At 40.3% G+C, this 16,537-nt stretch overlaps 1 long non-coding RNA gene across 2 annotated transcripts in view; it reads left to right on the top strand.

The window, feature by feature from the left end:
• The first annotated feature begins 222 nt into the window (after positions 1 to 222).
• The window catches only part of LOC137517495 (uncharacterized), a 64,867-nt gene continuing 48,552 nt past the window's right edge, over positions 223 to 16,537 (top strand). For both annotated transcript variants that reach the window (XR_011020547.1, XR_011020546.1), the window contains exon 1: positions 223 to 316. This is a non-coding gene — a long non-coding RNA (uncharacterized lncRNA). The remainder of the gene's footprint in view (positions 317 to 16,537) is intronic.

The raw sequence follows: 16,537 nt of genomic DNA, 5'->3' as shown, positions 1-16,537 counted from the left end.
AATGTTCAAGACATTAAAAGAAGGTTTAAATTGTAGAACAGGATTCATGACTTCTTATGTAACATGATTGATTTGGCTTCATGATCTTCAGAAACCTGCTAGATTTCATGTTTGCTTGCATGAACTCACTGGCTTCAGCCTGCTGATCACCTGACACATAACGGATAAATAGTAACCAGCACAACTGTCATCTTCATGTTTACCATTTGCCTGCATCAGTGTTTTACTTCAGCTAACATCTGAAAATATGCCTGAAGAAGGGGACTAGATCCCAGAAAGCTTGCATCATTTAACTCTATCAGTTAGCCATTAAAAGGTATTATTTTTTACAAAGCGTTCTTTTTCTACCTATATACTCAAAGGACTCAAAGTTAGTCCCTATATGAGGGAAAAAAATAAATGCTATCCTGAGTCATTTGATAATACTAAATTTCATCATTTCTACCTTCTGCCACAATTTTACATGATTTTGGATGTTAATACATGCCCTACTATCGCATCATAAGACCTCACATGCCTTAACACATTAATACATTTTTGATGTCAAAAAAATTGCAAACTCACTTTCAAAGTGTTCCTATTACAGTATCTACAAATATTGGGCCTGATGCAGTAATTTGAGTTAATACTGCCTTGAACAAAGCACGCAGCAATATTACATATAATTCCACAACAAGTACCGCGAGTTACGATATTAACACAGCACTCTGTATTCGAGTAGTGAGACTGTTGTAATGGTAGCATGTGTTACTAATGAGCATTACCATTAGTAATGCTTGTTACTGTAGCTATGGTCATGCTACTCGAGTACTGCAGGTTTATACTAATAGCGTAACTCGCAGTACTTGCTGTGAAAGTAAGTGTAATATTGCAAAGCGTTGTCTGTGCACGGCAGTGTTACTGCAAGTTGCTTTATCAGGCCCAGTGACACAAATACTCATTGCTTGTTTTCTTAAAAATCTATAAAATGTTAGTTAGCTGGTGTTTATGCCACCGTTTTCCACCTGTGCCCCTCTGTTGGAGCACAGTTTGCCTTTTTTATTCTTATTACATTTGATTAAATCTGTCTGTACCAATGTAGTTTTACTGGTAGAGATAGTAATGTTAAATGTTTTAATGTATGTATAAAATTCTAAAATACTTTCAAATTTTAAACCCATAAAACTTTAGTGCAGATCAAACGCTAGCATTTATAGAAATAGAATAGCAACGACGAGAGACCTCAGTGCTGGCTTCTGCTCAATCTGTGCTTGTATTTGCTTTTTAAAATGTTATTAATACCTGAGGTTAAAACAGTACAGAAAAAGCCTTGCCATGATATATTGAGGGTTCCAACAAATCAAAAAGACAGATAAAAATGCTTTCCACAAGATTGGAAATTTGGAATGAAATATAATACCTATAAAATAAAAACTTGATATGGACTCTACTTTCATAGACGTAGTTGACATATCAGTAAAGGTAGAGAATTGTACAATGTTAGCCAGCAGTAAAAGCAATAAGTGTTGAATCAGTATGTGACCATTTATTGGCTAACTTAAAAAAAAATAAGAATAAGCTTTTTGGTTACCCCACCTTCATCATACTTAAATCCTGTATGCTGAAAAGACGTTGGAGCACACAGCTACATATAGCTATGTGCTTTAACATATTTTTAGCATTCAGGGTTCGTGTTTGATGAAGGCGGAATAGCCAAAAGCTTACGCTTATTTTATTTTATTTTTTTATGTTAGCCAATAAATGGTATCATCCTGATTCAAAACGTCTTGCTTACAGTTGACATGCAGATAAACTAAATGAACATGCATGGCCTATTTGGACATAGTACTTTTTTTTTCTTTCGCCCTACTGCATCATTTTGATTATCTCAAATATTATGATTTTTTAAAAACCAAACAGTTAGCATACTAGACTGAAATTACATTTTGTAAATCCCAGTGGCGTAGCTAAGAAGCTGTGGGGCCCAGCGCAAGTTTTACATGCCCCCCCAAGCACTCTATACATAACAATTGAAATGGCGCACCAAAACCAATCAAGGGAAACCACAGTGTCAGAGGTGCAAGAAAGGGATGGGAAACAATGTGTTATTGATCACTACTATTTAAAGCATCTATAGAACGGCATATTACCAACACAGGACCAATAGAGAGCCAGTTATGTGGTTGAGGGTGGGCCCCTTACGGCCCCGATGTGGTTGCAACCTCTGTAACCCCTATTGCTACGCCATTGGTGAATCCCCTCTTTGGAGACATGCAAATCCTCCCAGTGTACAACATACATCCTTTTGATGGCTTAACCAAATAATATGTTTTATGGTATACAAAAACATTTACATTTGGTAGTTGTGGGGATATCCTAGGACAAAACCTTAAAACTGCTCAGATACTTTCTCATTGAAAAGGACATTGCAGAGCTTTCAGTCAGCAAGGAAGAAAAAAAGACAAAAAGGTGCTGTTTTAACCAGAGTTTTTGGTGAATCTTATCCTAATGAATCCTTTTAACAGTGAAGTCTGTTCTTGAAACAGAACTCTAACCCTTCCGTTAACATTAGTTTAGTCCTGACCCTAACCTTTCTCCTGAAACTTATTCTTTTAGATCTCATTCACAATATACGTGCTGCCGCGTGCATTTCGGCAGAGTATATGGTGTGCAATCAACAAGAACATCAGAAGCGCATAGACAGCACTTCTGATGTTCAGACAATGCACGCTGCCCAGCAGTGTGATGTGCTATCGCATTACTACACCCATTGTTGGCAAAGTGCCTTGCTGATTCCATTCACTGTAATGAATGGGATCAGCAGCACAACACACTGCAATGTAAATGACGTGTGATCAGGTGCGCTTGCATATGCACTGCCTAATGTGAACGCGGCCTTACTGATGCTTAATATTGACCTTCACCCTATTATTAACCCCTTTATTGATGCCTCAGGTCTCCTGATTTTTCCATCTGATATATTTGGGCAGCTTTCCCTAGTTGTTTGTCGTTGAGGCTTAATTTAGATCTTCTGAGAATGTAATGGGCACTTGAAGGAAGATTTTCTGTTACAAAACACGTAGACTGCTATCCACAGTCTACTATAAGGTCGCGCTGACTATCTGGCCAGCAATTTGATTTGAAAAGTAAAGTTCCACCATAAAGTCAAATTGGGCCAGGGATATGTGTAGAAAGTCCATTACATGTTTCCAGCTGATGTGATCCCAGGTGTAGTGTGACACAACAACAAACAACAAGAGCTCCCTAAATAGGCTAAATAATAGCACCACTGTACAGTATAACAAGTCATTTTTATTGATACATGAAAAACCACTGAAATATCATACATTTAAAAACACTTAAAAAGTCATAATTAGCTCCACAGCTTGCAAAATTAATAACAATGTGTATGTATTGGATAATTAGTGCACCTGGATCAAAGAGATCAAATATATATTTGTGGTTACTATTTAGGACTTTGATAGAAATCTGGGTTTCTGGCAACAACAAAGCATGTCAATATTTTGTAACTAATTAATAAAAGTAAAAAGTACTACTGAATAAAAACACTGAGAAAATAGTGTGCCTGATAAGACAGGTAATGTACTGTAAGAAATAAAGTGCTGTAGTGTCAAGAAATATGTGGCTCAGTGATCAGTAATCATGTCTCTCAATAAAACCAAATTTATATATATTGTGCAAAACCATACAACAATACAAACTAATGTGCACATTTGTACAATCCAAGTACTGTCCTCAAGCCAAAAATGTGCTTGTAATATAATGGTTAAAGTATAACTGTTGAGCTTAAAATCAAAAATCAATTCTTTATTTTTATCTGGTAAACAAGTAACAAGGATGCTAACCAGGCAATCCAAAAGTTAAAATCACTACTTTTTTTTGTTGATAAATGATCGTTCCCCAGTTTACCTGACTCTTATATGGTACATTGTCGCACAAAGGAAGTTGCAGGGCATGCTGGGTTGTCCTTTTTTGCTTCTCTACTTTCCCCTCAGACTTAACTAATGCAGCCTGATTGGCTGAAGCCTCTTTCACTCCTTTTTTAACCTCCCACACCTCTGTTCCTCTCTGATTGGTCAATATTTCTCATGCTGAGACAATGCACTTTCTATAGTGGAGGGCGGGCAATGCATACACAATCAGGCTGAGGAGAGTAATGGAGGAAATTACATCAGGATTGGCTTCAAAATAGCCACAGTTAAAATGGAAAATGCTAAGAAGGATTTTCTCTCTCTTTTTTTTTTTTTACTGTAGAAAAATCACTAATATCAAAATGTGGACAGTTCAATACTTGTTATGTAAGTAGAGCAAGTATTTATCTACTTATATATGTGTTTTTTTTCTGAGATAGTATGGCTGACAGCTTCTCTTTAAGGGCTCTGCCTCTGACGTAGGAGACCGGGGGCCATATGCAATTAACTTTTTCACCTGAGTTTTCTCCTACGAGAAAAAATTTCATCTTCAATTTAAAATAACATTTTAGCACTTTGCAATGGAAAACGTATCAAAAAGTATGTAAAAAGTGCTATCAAAATTATTTTGAGCATTTGTTTACTTGCTGATGGTTTAAGAGTCATTTTATTGACAACTTTCAAAATATCACCTAGGAGAAAACTCAGGTGAAAAAAGGAATTGCATATGGGCCCTCGGCTCAAATCTCTGCTCTTCCTATTCAGTAAGCCAGCACCTATTCAGTAAGGAGTTCTTTGGGCTAGACTCCCTAACACTGCTACTGCCTACTGAGTGTGCACTAGTGGCTGTCTCGCAAGTGCTTTGAGTCAGACAGGAGAAAACCGCTATACAAAAAAAGGAATTAAAAGGAATTATTATAGTGCAGCTTTAAATGAAAGACCCAGTAAAAAGAACAGCATACAGTACATTCATAGTACATGCAAAATAGCAAGGCAATGTTAGGAGAAAGATACTTATGCAAAAGGTTTGCACAGAAAAGTCACAGATGCAAAAGCAGATTCCACATGTAATAAGCAAATAGGGAGGATTCAGAAGTTGTAATGTGCATTAAAAAAAACAGATTTTGGTTGAAGGCTAGCATAATTCCCTAGTTTAACCACTTGAGGACCCACCCTTTACCCCCCCTTAAGGACCAGCGCTGTTTTAGGTGATCTGTGCTGGGTGGGCTCTGCAGCCCCCAGCACAGATCAAAGGGCACTCAGAGCGATCAGATCGCCCCCCTTTTTTCCCCACTAGGGGGATGATGTGCAGGGGGGGTCTGATCGCTCCTCCTGGCTGGCATTTTGCGGGGGGGGCACCTCAAAGCCCCCCTCCGCGGCGAAATCCTCCCCCTCCCTCTCCTACCTGCCACCCCCGGGAGATCTGGGCTGCACAGGACGCTATCCGTCCTGTGCAGCCAGTGACAGGACGTCCCCTGTCACATGGCGGCGATCCCCGGCCGCTGATTGGCCAGGGATCGCCGATCTGCCTTACAAATGCCGATCTGCCGTACAAATGTAAACAAAGCGGATTATTTCCGCTTGTGTTTACATTTAGCCTGCGAGCCACCATCGGCGGCCCGCAGGCTATTCACGGAGCCCCCCGCCGTGAATTGATAGGAAGCAGCCGCTCGTATGAGCGGCTGCTTCCTGATTAATTAGGCTGCAGCTGGCGACGCAATACTGCGTCGCTGGTCCTGCAGCTGCCACTTTGCCGACGCACGGTATAAGCGTGCGGTCGGCAAGTGGTTAAATCCATCTACATTTTGTGTAGATGTTCTCTCTTCCCTCTTCCCACTAACAGTGAGGTGGACCGCCTTATCCTGCCCTCCCTCCTCGAAAAAAAAGGAAAAGTTTAATGAGATCAGATTTGGCTGCAGAATATAAATATATAAATACCTTTGCAGAAGCAACTTTTTTGTTGCAGAGGTCAATTTTATGAGCTTTAGACTATTAGTATTAATTCAACTTAGTTCTAAGCCATACAATTCATGGATTCTATTATTTTACATGATCAAAGACTACAGCCAGTGAGAATTTAGTAATTTAAGTAAAATGAGACATACAATAGACTTACTTACTCCCAGTCTTCATCGATTAGTGGACAATATTTCAAGTATTAATTCCATCTGAATTCTTGTAAATGAGTTTCAACATTCTTTCTCCTTTCAAGTTAATTGTATTCCTGCTATATACAAATGGAGTGAAAAAGTGAAATAACAACAATTGAAATAAAATATGCATGTACTAATTATCACTTAGATTGCATTCATGACTAGGCTAACAGGAAAAATAAAATAAACTGTCCTAGAGCTCATTTTACCAAGTAGAATTCAAAGATGCGCACAGTTAACAAAAAAGAGAATATGCATTTTACTTTCTCTCCCTAGGTGATTTGAGAGTTTTAAATTAACACGTCAAAAATGAATCAAAGTTTACTATTTCTGACTTATTATTTGTGGGCACATTTTTTAGTATTCCAGCTTCATTTTTATTATGTTTTAAAATGCGTTATGTGTTAAAAATGTAAGGTAAAAAGCTTAAAGAGGAACTTTAAAAAACATAACTTAATAAAAAAATTGCTTATTTTTTTACAATATCACTTTATATATACTTTTGTCAATGTGTGGCTATTTGTACAATTTTTCTCCACCCTGATTTACATAATTTACAAAACTTATAACAGATGGCAACATCTTTGCTGATGACAAGGTGCATCACTTTGGAATGTTTGCTTGTTGTTAAGTGAGCAGAAACAACACCAGGGCCCATATGCAATTCACTTTTTCTCCTGAGTTTTCTCCCTTGGTGATATTTTTAAACTTGACAATAAAATGCATTGTAAGCCACCAGCAAGCAAGAACATACTCAAAATAATGTTGTTAGTACTTGTTCACCTACTTTTTGGTACTTTTTTAGTTGAAAAGTGCTGGAAAGTATGGGGCCATATGCAATTCACTTTTTCTCCTGACTTTTCTCCTAGGTGATATTTTTATACCTTGTTAATAAAATGCATTTGAAACCACCAGCCAAGCAAGAAAATACTTAAAATAATTTTTCTAGTAATTTTTCACCTACTTTTTGGTACTGTTTCAATTGCAAAGTGCTGAAAAGTTATTTTAAAGAGATGATGAAACATTATCACCTAGGAGAAAACTCTGGAGACAAAGGGCCATATGCAATTCAGTTTCCACCTGTGTTTTCTCCTAGGTGATATTTTCACAACTTGTAAATAAAACGCATTTTAAATCACCAGCAAGCAAGAAAATGCTCAAAATAATTTTGATAGTGGTTTTTAACTACTTGTTGGTACTTTTTCGATTGCAACGTGCTAAAAAGTTATTTTAAATACAAGAGGAAAAATTATCTCCTAGGAGAAAACACAGGTGAAAAGAGTGAATTGCATATGGCCCAAAGTTAATAGTATATGAGCCCTGGGGCCATATGCAATTCACTTTTTCACCTGAGTTTTCTCCTAGGTGATAATTTTTCATCTTCAATTTAGAATAACTTTTCGTCACTTTGCAATTGCAAAAGTACCAAAAAGTAGATGGAAAAGTACCATAAGAATTATTTTTAGTATTCTTTTGCATGCTTGGTGATTTGAAAGGCATTTTATTGACAAGTTTAAAAATATCACCTAGGAGAAAACTCAGGAGAAAAAGTGAATTGCATATGGCCCCTGGGCCCTTATTCAATTCACTTTTGCGCCTAGGTTTTTTTCCTAGAGATAATTTTTCATCTTCTGTTTAAAATCATTTTTCAGCACACTGCAATTGAAAAAGTACTAAAGAGTAGGTGAAAAAGTACTGCCAACAATATTCTGAGTATTTTCTTGCTTTCTTGGCTTAACCTCCATGGCTGTATTCCAGAATACAGCTCAGGGTTACTTTTAACAGCAATTTGCGGTAACCCTGAGCTGCACTCTTGGATGTCGCTGGGAGGCTTGGATGCCGCTGTAAGATCACTCACCTCCCCGAGATGCACATCTTTTCCGTGTCCTTCTGGGGACTCCATCACTATGCTAAGATCACGTCCAGTCACATGACGTAAGAGGACAATCTCAGCCTAGAGATAGAGTGCCCCTTTGGAGGACCGAGGACGACTAGCAGCATATGTCCGGTTCCTGGGGGGGGTGCACCCTCTGGCTTCCATTTATGAAGGAGGAGCACTCTATTGCTACCTGCACTTGGGGGGGCTCTCTGGCTACCTATAGCAGGGATGAGAGCACTTTTGTTCCTACCTAAACAGGGTGGGGCACTGCCTGGATACCTATAAAAGGGTGAGCACTCTCTGCGTACCTATACGGTGGGGATCTCTGGCTTTCTATACTGGGGATGGGGGGGCACTTTCCGGCTACCCATAAGGGCGGGGACACTCTGGCTACTAGTACAGGGTTACTTTCTGGCTACTAATACTGGAGGGTGGGGCACTCTGGCTACCTACACTTAGGAATAACTCTCTGGCTGCATGAACTAGGGCTCTATGGCTGCCTACAGCCATAGTGGTTTGATTCTTTCCAGAGAATCAGGAAAGAATCATACCAGTAAGGAGGTTAAAAGGCATTTTATTGATAGGATGGGTAGGTACAAAACAATATACAGCAATATGCACATATGAGAAACATTTATACATTTATAATACTAAAACCAGGATAATTAATGTATAATTGGGTATCTGGAATAGTGTGTTACATTCTATTATATGTCGTTATTATGATGCCTCTTTAAAGCTACTGTAAAATGAATGTTAATGTATTATTAGACTAATATCTTCCTTAGTCATGTTAGGGCCGTAAATACAATTACTTCCTTGAAAACCACTGCTGTGTTCTCCCTCAGCTTTGCTGTCTACTAGGGGAGGGGGAGATTGCTGGTTGTACTGCTGCTTACCACCCCTCCCAGAAGGGTTGTTGAGCTTCTACTCAAACACTCTACAATAGAGCTAAAAGGTAAGGGAGTGGCATAACCAGTAAGTGAGTGCAGAAGTTTAGACAACAGCATCTTGTATTCTGCAAATAAGAGACTATCATTCATTGTAATGCAAGAGTCTCAGTAATAGTCACATGACCACTTCAGTTTTCAAAAAAAATTAAAGTATCTAGGAAAATTTTGAAGCAGTTGTATTACAATTACATGGCTAAAAGGAGTGTGGGGGAGAAATTAGTTTCATAAGTGCTTTCTCTGGACGGGGATTTAAATATACCCGTATTTTTCGGACTATAAGACACTACTGACCATAAGATGCACCCAGGTTTAGAGGAGAAAAACCAGGGGGAAAATATATACTAAACCTGGTGCATCCATGGTGAAGGGGCATCTTGTGGATTGTGCCCCCTTTTTACCTCATGCCTACTTGTACTTCTTGTGTCACCCTATATCCTTCTTTGTCCCCCTTGTGTCCTCCTGTGTCCCCCATGTGTCTGCCTCCATCCTTCTTGTGTCCTCCTCTATGCCCCTTTGTGTCCTCCGCTTGTCCCTCTGTGTCCTCCTGTGCTTGGGCACAGTGCTGGGAGTCCCCGACATTGTGGCGGGTTGTAAGTTTGTATTGGCATTCTCTCACAAGTCAGGAAGTCCTTGCACTTGGACTATACGATGCAGTGACTTTTTCCCCACTTTTGGATGAGAAAAAGTGAGTATTATAATCCCAAAAATACAGTACACATATGTGCATTGATCTACTCCCTTCTATGCAATGCAAAGGCTCTGCAATATCTCAAATCAAATAAATATTTAACACCAGAAAAGGAAATATATCAGGAAGGAAGATTTTTATTATTATTATTATGTTTTGAGGTTTTGGAAAGATGTGTATGAATCTTCATTTTTCTTGCCTTGAATGGCCTCTCTAGTTCTGTCATTTAATCAAGCTGAACTGATTTAATCATACAGATTTGGTGTCTTCATTGATTTGTCATTTCTCATTCCTGGAATCAAAACTTAAACTTCATAAACTTTCTCTGCACGTGTGATGTGAAGGTTCAGCAATCTGTAGCTGCCAAGACAAAGGCTTGCCACGCACTGAGGAGGAGCACAAGTCTGAAACAGGCAGTCTGCATGTGGGGTTGATGTGGCCCTGTAAAATGTAAAGCTATAGGCTTGCTATACACCAGTGGTTCTGGATGTAAGCCTGGCTTCAGGGGTATAAAGAGATAATTTGCATATTCAGTAGCGGTGCATTGTGGGTAACCACAGATGTTCACCTAAAGCTGAATTGTCGCAAACACCTTCTATTTTAAGAAGGCAAACACACTAAGCATTGCTTTTTAGTGGGAGGGCATTTCAGTCTCTTTTAGTCCCCTATAATCTCCTAGTGGTTTTGGGCCACCCCAAGCTGCTTGGCTACTCTGTTAAGTCAAAGTTAGTAAGGAGGTGGAGCTTTGCTGAAAGAGAACTGGTCACGTGGTATGTGGCTGAAGTTACCAAACAATTCACTTAGGCGTGGATTTGTTTCTCCACTATAGCATCCTGGATTGCAGAACTAGCTGGGCAAGTTAAAAAAATAAAGTGTAGAAAATGCAATACACTTACTGTATATATGCCTGCAGGCAGCAACTCCACGTATTGAAAATCTGAGCTGGAAAGCAGAGCACTATCAGAGATGTGGATGAATGAGAGCTGAGTCACAGCAATCAATTACTCACATCAGAAGAAAGAGGATGACTCTTACTGAATTAATACACAACAGGCCCTCAGATGCACGCTCTATTTTAAAATGGGTTTGCAGTATCTACTAAATGATAATGTTACGCTTGGTGGTATATCCTCCACGGTCAGCACACAATGTGGATTCTGACGTGAAGGAGGCACACACGCTAGCACAAGGAACCAGGATATCCCCAGTTTAGTGGAGGAGCGGACTGACTCAAACAGGAGATGTAGCGCACAGAGCAGGCGTAGATCCGAACAGCCACAAACAATCCTTCCACTATAGTGGCTCAGCGCAAGATAGCGCTGAGCGCATAAACCAGAACTCAGAAGATCAGGACAGGTAACAGAATGAACGCTTGCTTAACTGGTCACTGCTTAAGTGACAGCAAACGTCCAAGACAAGACAGACTGGAATGAGGCAGCCAATGTGAATGCAACGGTGGCGTGCCTCACAAGGACAGGACAGAATAGTCGGGAAATAGAGTCAAAGAAGACAGACGTAATACACACAAATATACAATAGGTATGATTTCCTAGCGTATTACGGTTACAGCTATCAATGAACTACTGACTGACATATGTATATATCGTCGATAAACCGATATATGACATAGGCAAGGAACACTAACTAAGAATTGGAGCAGGACTAGGAAGGATTCGCCACTTCTACGCAGAAGCGAGCGCAATCCACGCAAGGCAACAGGAGCAGGACTGACTAGCTAAGCACGGGTGATCACGGTACGCGCAACCTACCAAAACGTGCTGGAAGCTGACTGACTGAACACAGGATATAAACAGTTCATGTACGTATATATCAGCGACACTGATGTATTAACGTAACACGAATACAAGGAAAATAACAAACGCGCTAGTATGCGTATATATTTGCGATGAACCGATATATGATGAAAGACTAGCAAAGTAACAATCACTGACAGCAAGAGCTGAACAGGAAGGACTCACTGACCCCTTCGCAGGAGTCAGTGCAGTCCACACGAGATCTAGGAACGGGAGGGCCTCGGACAGAGTAACAGACTGAATCTGAGACTATGATAGCCCATGGAGCACTGCAGGAAGCAGTCCTTTATACTGAGGTCATCCAAAGGGAGCAGACATGCAGATTCCCACACAGGTGAATGGTAACCAATCACAGGCTGACAGCAGGGAAGAGCAGACAATGATATGCAGCCTGCAAGAAAGGGATTGCAGCTCCATTGCAACAGACAATGTTTGTTTTCACAAAAGCATATTAACCTGTCATTAACTTCAGAGCGACTGCAGATGGAATCAACGCTCAGTGTAAGCGCACGCAAAACTATGCGAGCAAATGCACGCAAAGAAATCAAACACTGCTTGTCTTCAGTAAAACTGCAGCCAGCAGTACATGTTGCAAAAGTGATCATAACAGATAACCATTTGTTTTGCCTCGTATTAAAGGAACCTAAGGTCAAAGGGATATAAGGGCTGCCATACTTATTTCCTTTTAAACCATTAGCAGCTTAAAACAAAACATTTTGTTTAAAGACTGCTGTGCAATGTAAACCTCTGTTGGCAAATCTCATTTGGCTGCCTAGTGCAGCTAAACGAGTGAGTGGCAGGGAGCGGTTATAGTTATCTGTTCTGGATGGCTTCTTCTGTACCTCCACCGGCGGCTCTGAACTTCTGACAGGTCTTCTGGGTCCCAATCACATCCGATCACATGATATGACATGTGATCGGGATCCAGGAGACCATGTCAGCGTTACAGCGAGAGACTCTTCCATCACCCCTCTTCCACCAGCTGGTGACGCTGTAATGCTGACACGGTCACCTGGATCCCGATCACAGTGGGGAAGAGAAGAAGTCGATCCAACCACTCAGATAGGTAACTATGAACGCTCCCTGCCGCCCACTCTGCATACCCTGCAAGCCTGCCAGGGTAGGAAGACATACTTCCCCCGTAGCAGGAAAAATTCAGCCCTGCAGCTAAACACAGTTGAACTTTATTTGGCTGCTAAAGGGTTAAACCATACCAGTTGTAGCTTGTGATATATTCAGCTCTTTTGTTAGGTCTGCCCTATGGGGAAGGCGGGAGCAAGGGGCATTGTAAAAGGGGGAAAAATGTACATATTTGACATTATCACCTTCTTAATTAATTTAGTGAAAACTGCTACATGTCGATTTCTTATCTCTGCTGTATGTTTTCCTATGTGTGTTCTTTATATAAAAAATACATTTAAAAAAAACGCCTGTTGCCTGGCAGTCCTGCTGATCTCTTTGGTTGCAGCATTGATGAATCACACACCTGAAACAAGCAAGTGGCTAATCTGAAGAGACTTCAGTTAGAGCTCTTGATCTGAATGCTTGTTCAGGGTCTGTGGCTAAAGTATTAGAGGCAGAGGATCAGCAGGACAGCCAGGCATTTTCAATTTGCATGGCATATGCCTAACAAAGGGAAATTGTACTGGGTGTATTTTCCTTCTGGAACAGGTAGAAGTGGCAGCAAATCTTGGCAGACATATTTGTGCTGTACAAACTATTTACAACTGCTGTACTGACAAGTTACATAGAAAATACACATAAACAAAACTTTGCCACTTGATGGGCTACTTTGGAGTTTACTATAAAGGGATTCTACTGTACTATATATTTCCTGCCATGGTTTATGTGGTGATTGTAAGTTACCTTTAAAGGTGACAGGCTGACAGCATTTAAAGAGAGTCTGAAGCGAAAAATAATTGCTAAATTTACCATAGCATTCGCTTCAGAACTCTCACCAAACGCAAACCGCCGCATTCCCGGCGAAAAATGAGGGCTGCAAACCCCCCAAATCCCGGTGGGGGGGGGTCTAAGGATGGCGCATCCTGGAAGGGGCAGAGCTCTCTGCTGTAGCTCTGCCTTTTCTGCCATCAATCGCCGCGCATCGACGCCTGTTCCGGACATTTGTATAAACATATGTCATAAACTATTATCTTTACATTTGAGTGTGCAGCCACTATAAGATTGTAAGAAAATTGCTAGATGCCTTTGAAATAGAGTATGGATTGGTGTAAAAGACTTCCCAGAATTCTCATCTTTTTTTCTCTGCCAGTACTTCATAAGTGATGCCATGCATCATTTTACCCTGCCACAATCTCATTTTTATTTTTTAATACATTTATAGCGTCTTTGACAATGCAATTCCTGTACATTTTCCCAGCTTAGCTGTAACATGCATATAATACATACAGATCCACTAAATCTGATAATGAACCAATTAACAAATTTTGGATAATATTAGTAACTTTTTTTTCTATTCTGTATAACTGTCTGTACTATTTAAGCTTTCAAAGCCTCTACAGATGTCAGAGAATAATAATATATCTTTGTAAGAGACCTGCATGGAGAGGAAATGGAAGCTGGCCTTATACTGTCAGGCCGACAGCTAAAAGGTTAGATGCTTTCAGTGCAGTTAAGTGAGCTTGTTATATAAATCATGGTAATATTTAAAGTTCCACATCCCTTCTCTGCAGGAATACATTATCTCCAAATAAGTGAAGAGAAGAGATTAAACAGACGCTGGAGCTAAGTTTATAAAAGAAAAGAAACAATATGACCTGCCTGACATAGTTCAATTATATATTTTCTACATAAGTAAGAGGTAATGATTTCCTGGTGGGTCAATCAAGCTGCCACACAGTAGCCTAAAAATATTCATATAACCATTCAACAAAAATGTCACTGACTGTTTTGTGAACGCACACGTTCAATCAAACAAAGCCATTATCTCAGTTTGATCTGACACAGTGCAATTGTTATTGCAGATTGTATCTAACATGAATTAAAGGGAGATAATATACACTTGTATATTTTTTCTCTTTCTTAGGTATCTAAAATGCCAGATGCTTCATCCCATATAATAATATGCAAGTGTACCTGCGTCTGTCCCTGTGTCAGTGCTTTGCGCTACTACGCATGTCAAGCACTGACAGCTGTTGGGACAGGACACAGGGCGGGCCGGTCAGCCGAACGGGCAGACGTGTGTGCACGCGGCGGGTGGGTGCGCGCACTGACTGGCGGCGTTGGCAGCGTGAAGAGACCTAGAGCCCTTTTTTAAACGGGCTTAGGTCAACTAGTATAAAATAAAAAATAAATCAAAAGAGGGAAAAACTCCACTGAAATCACATGGGCAGCCTTCATTTGTTCTTGAGCAGCTTTGTACCTAAGTAGTTATGAGCCCCAGTAGGAGTATAAATTAGGCCTCTCAAGCACCCTATACCGAATCAGTTGGTCTGGGTGTGGATTGAGTCTGATCATTTTGTCACTTCCATAGGCTTCTGTACTAATAGCGGCTATGAGGTCACAACAGCAGTAATTTGGGCACAGATAAATAGCAGCTCCGGCAGGCGTCCGAGTTCTGATATAATATAGAGAGCTGCTCTGAAATGTAACGGCAGTGAAATTTGGGTGCCGGCTTGATTGCAGCTATGGTGGGTGCCAAGTTCTGCTGTGCTATAGCAGGAATCTAGGTTATATTGACGAAAGTTAGTGTTAGGTGTAGATGGGGGAAGGTTTAGGGTTAGGCATAGGTAGGGGTGGTTAAGGTTAGGCATAACTGGCTTCATTTCGTTTGCAGCCTGTTTAGGAGTGCTGCCAATCTTTTCCTGTTCTTTGGGAAAAAAATTATGGACCATTTATGGCTAGCAGCCCCAGGTAAGAATTATGTTTTAACTGGTAGGTTAGTGGTTAGGTCTCTTCCGAGAGGGCATGTCATCACCGTGGAAGAGTCTAGTAGGAAACAATTTGTGCACATGCTGTTTGTTGAAGCTAACGTCCTCCTTTGCTGTATCTGTTTTGAATGCAAGTTGTGCAATCTGCCCGTGTTTCGAGTTCTGTACATCTATGCAGCTGGTCAATTCGTGTGCAACCTATATCCGGAAGCGCTGCCAATACCTCCTGTTGTAGGTAGGGGAGGGCTCATATGAGAGTTAGGTTATGGCTAAGTTATAGTAGAAGTGCTGAAGGCTAGTGTTAGGATTAGGTGGGAGGGTTAGCATTAAGCACAGGTGGGGGGGGGCAGTGTTAGTGGTAGGTACAGGGTTAGGCTTAGGTGTAGGTAGGGGAGGGCTCATGTGAGAATTAGGTTAGGGTTAAGTTTAGGTAATATTCTACTAACAGTAAATGTAGATTGTAGAAAATCATTACATTTACTTATATTCTACTAATGATAAAAGTAAACAGTAAAATGTTGGTAAATGTACCAATATTCTACTAACCTGTAAATCAATGCCCATGTTAACGTGTGGCCTTTTATATTGATGCCTCTATTCATAACAACATATATCCTTTTAAATTATCCAGTCTGCTATTCTAACTCAATCAGTATGACAGAAGGATCTCCAGCCTTGTGCTTGTCAACTCTCTCACTTGTGTTAATGAGAAAATTACTAAAATGATCTCAGCAGGTATTTTTGTGGCAGAGCAAAAATGCAGTGAAAGTGAGTTTCGAGGGGAATCAGGTTCATTTTCATGAATCAATTCATCTGATCTCTCTTCATAACTTTCTAGAGTATATGCCATTTGCCATCATAAAAACTGAAGCAGCACACAGTATATGTGCCATTCTCAAAACTTTTGGCAATAACAGTAGACCTACCTCTTTTTATACATATCTATAGTTAGCAGCCGGTGCCATGTTCACTCATTCATGTTATTCAGAACTGAATTAGACAGCAGAAATGGAAACATGGTCAAGGTCCGCTCCAAGAAAGTCATGGCAATTGAGTATTGACATCAACCAGTGCTCAGCCTCCCAGGCATCCAGAAGCCAGTACAGGTAGTCCCCGGTTAATGAACAAGATAGGGACTGTAGGTTCATTCTTCACCTGAATCTGTTCTTAAGTCGGAACGTAAATACTTTTCTATTAAATATTAGGCCAGGATAAGCTGGGACATGTAGTCCCTCTGCAGTGGCACTGA

This window comes from Hyperolius riggenbachi, chromosome 5 (assembly GCF_040937935.1).
Source record: "Hyperolius riggenbachi isolate aHypRig1 chromosome 5, aHypRig1.pri, whole genome shotgun sequence".
NCBI lineage: Eukaryota > Metazoa > Chordata > Amphibia > Anura > Hyperoliidae > Hyperolius > Hyperolius riggenbachi.
This window is presented reverse-complemented; position numbering and strand designations above follow the sequence as displayed.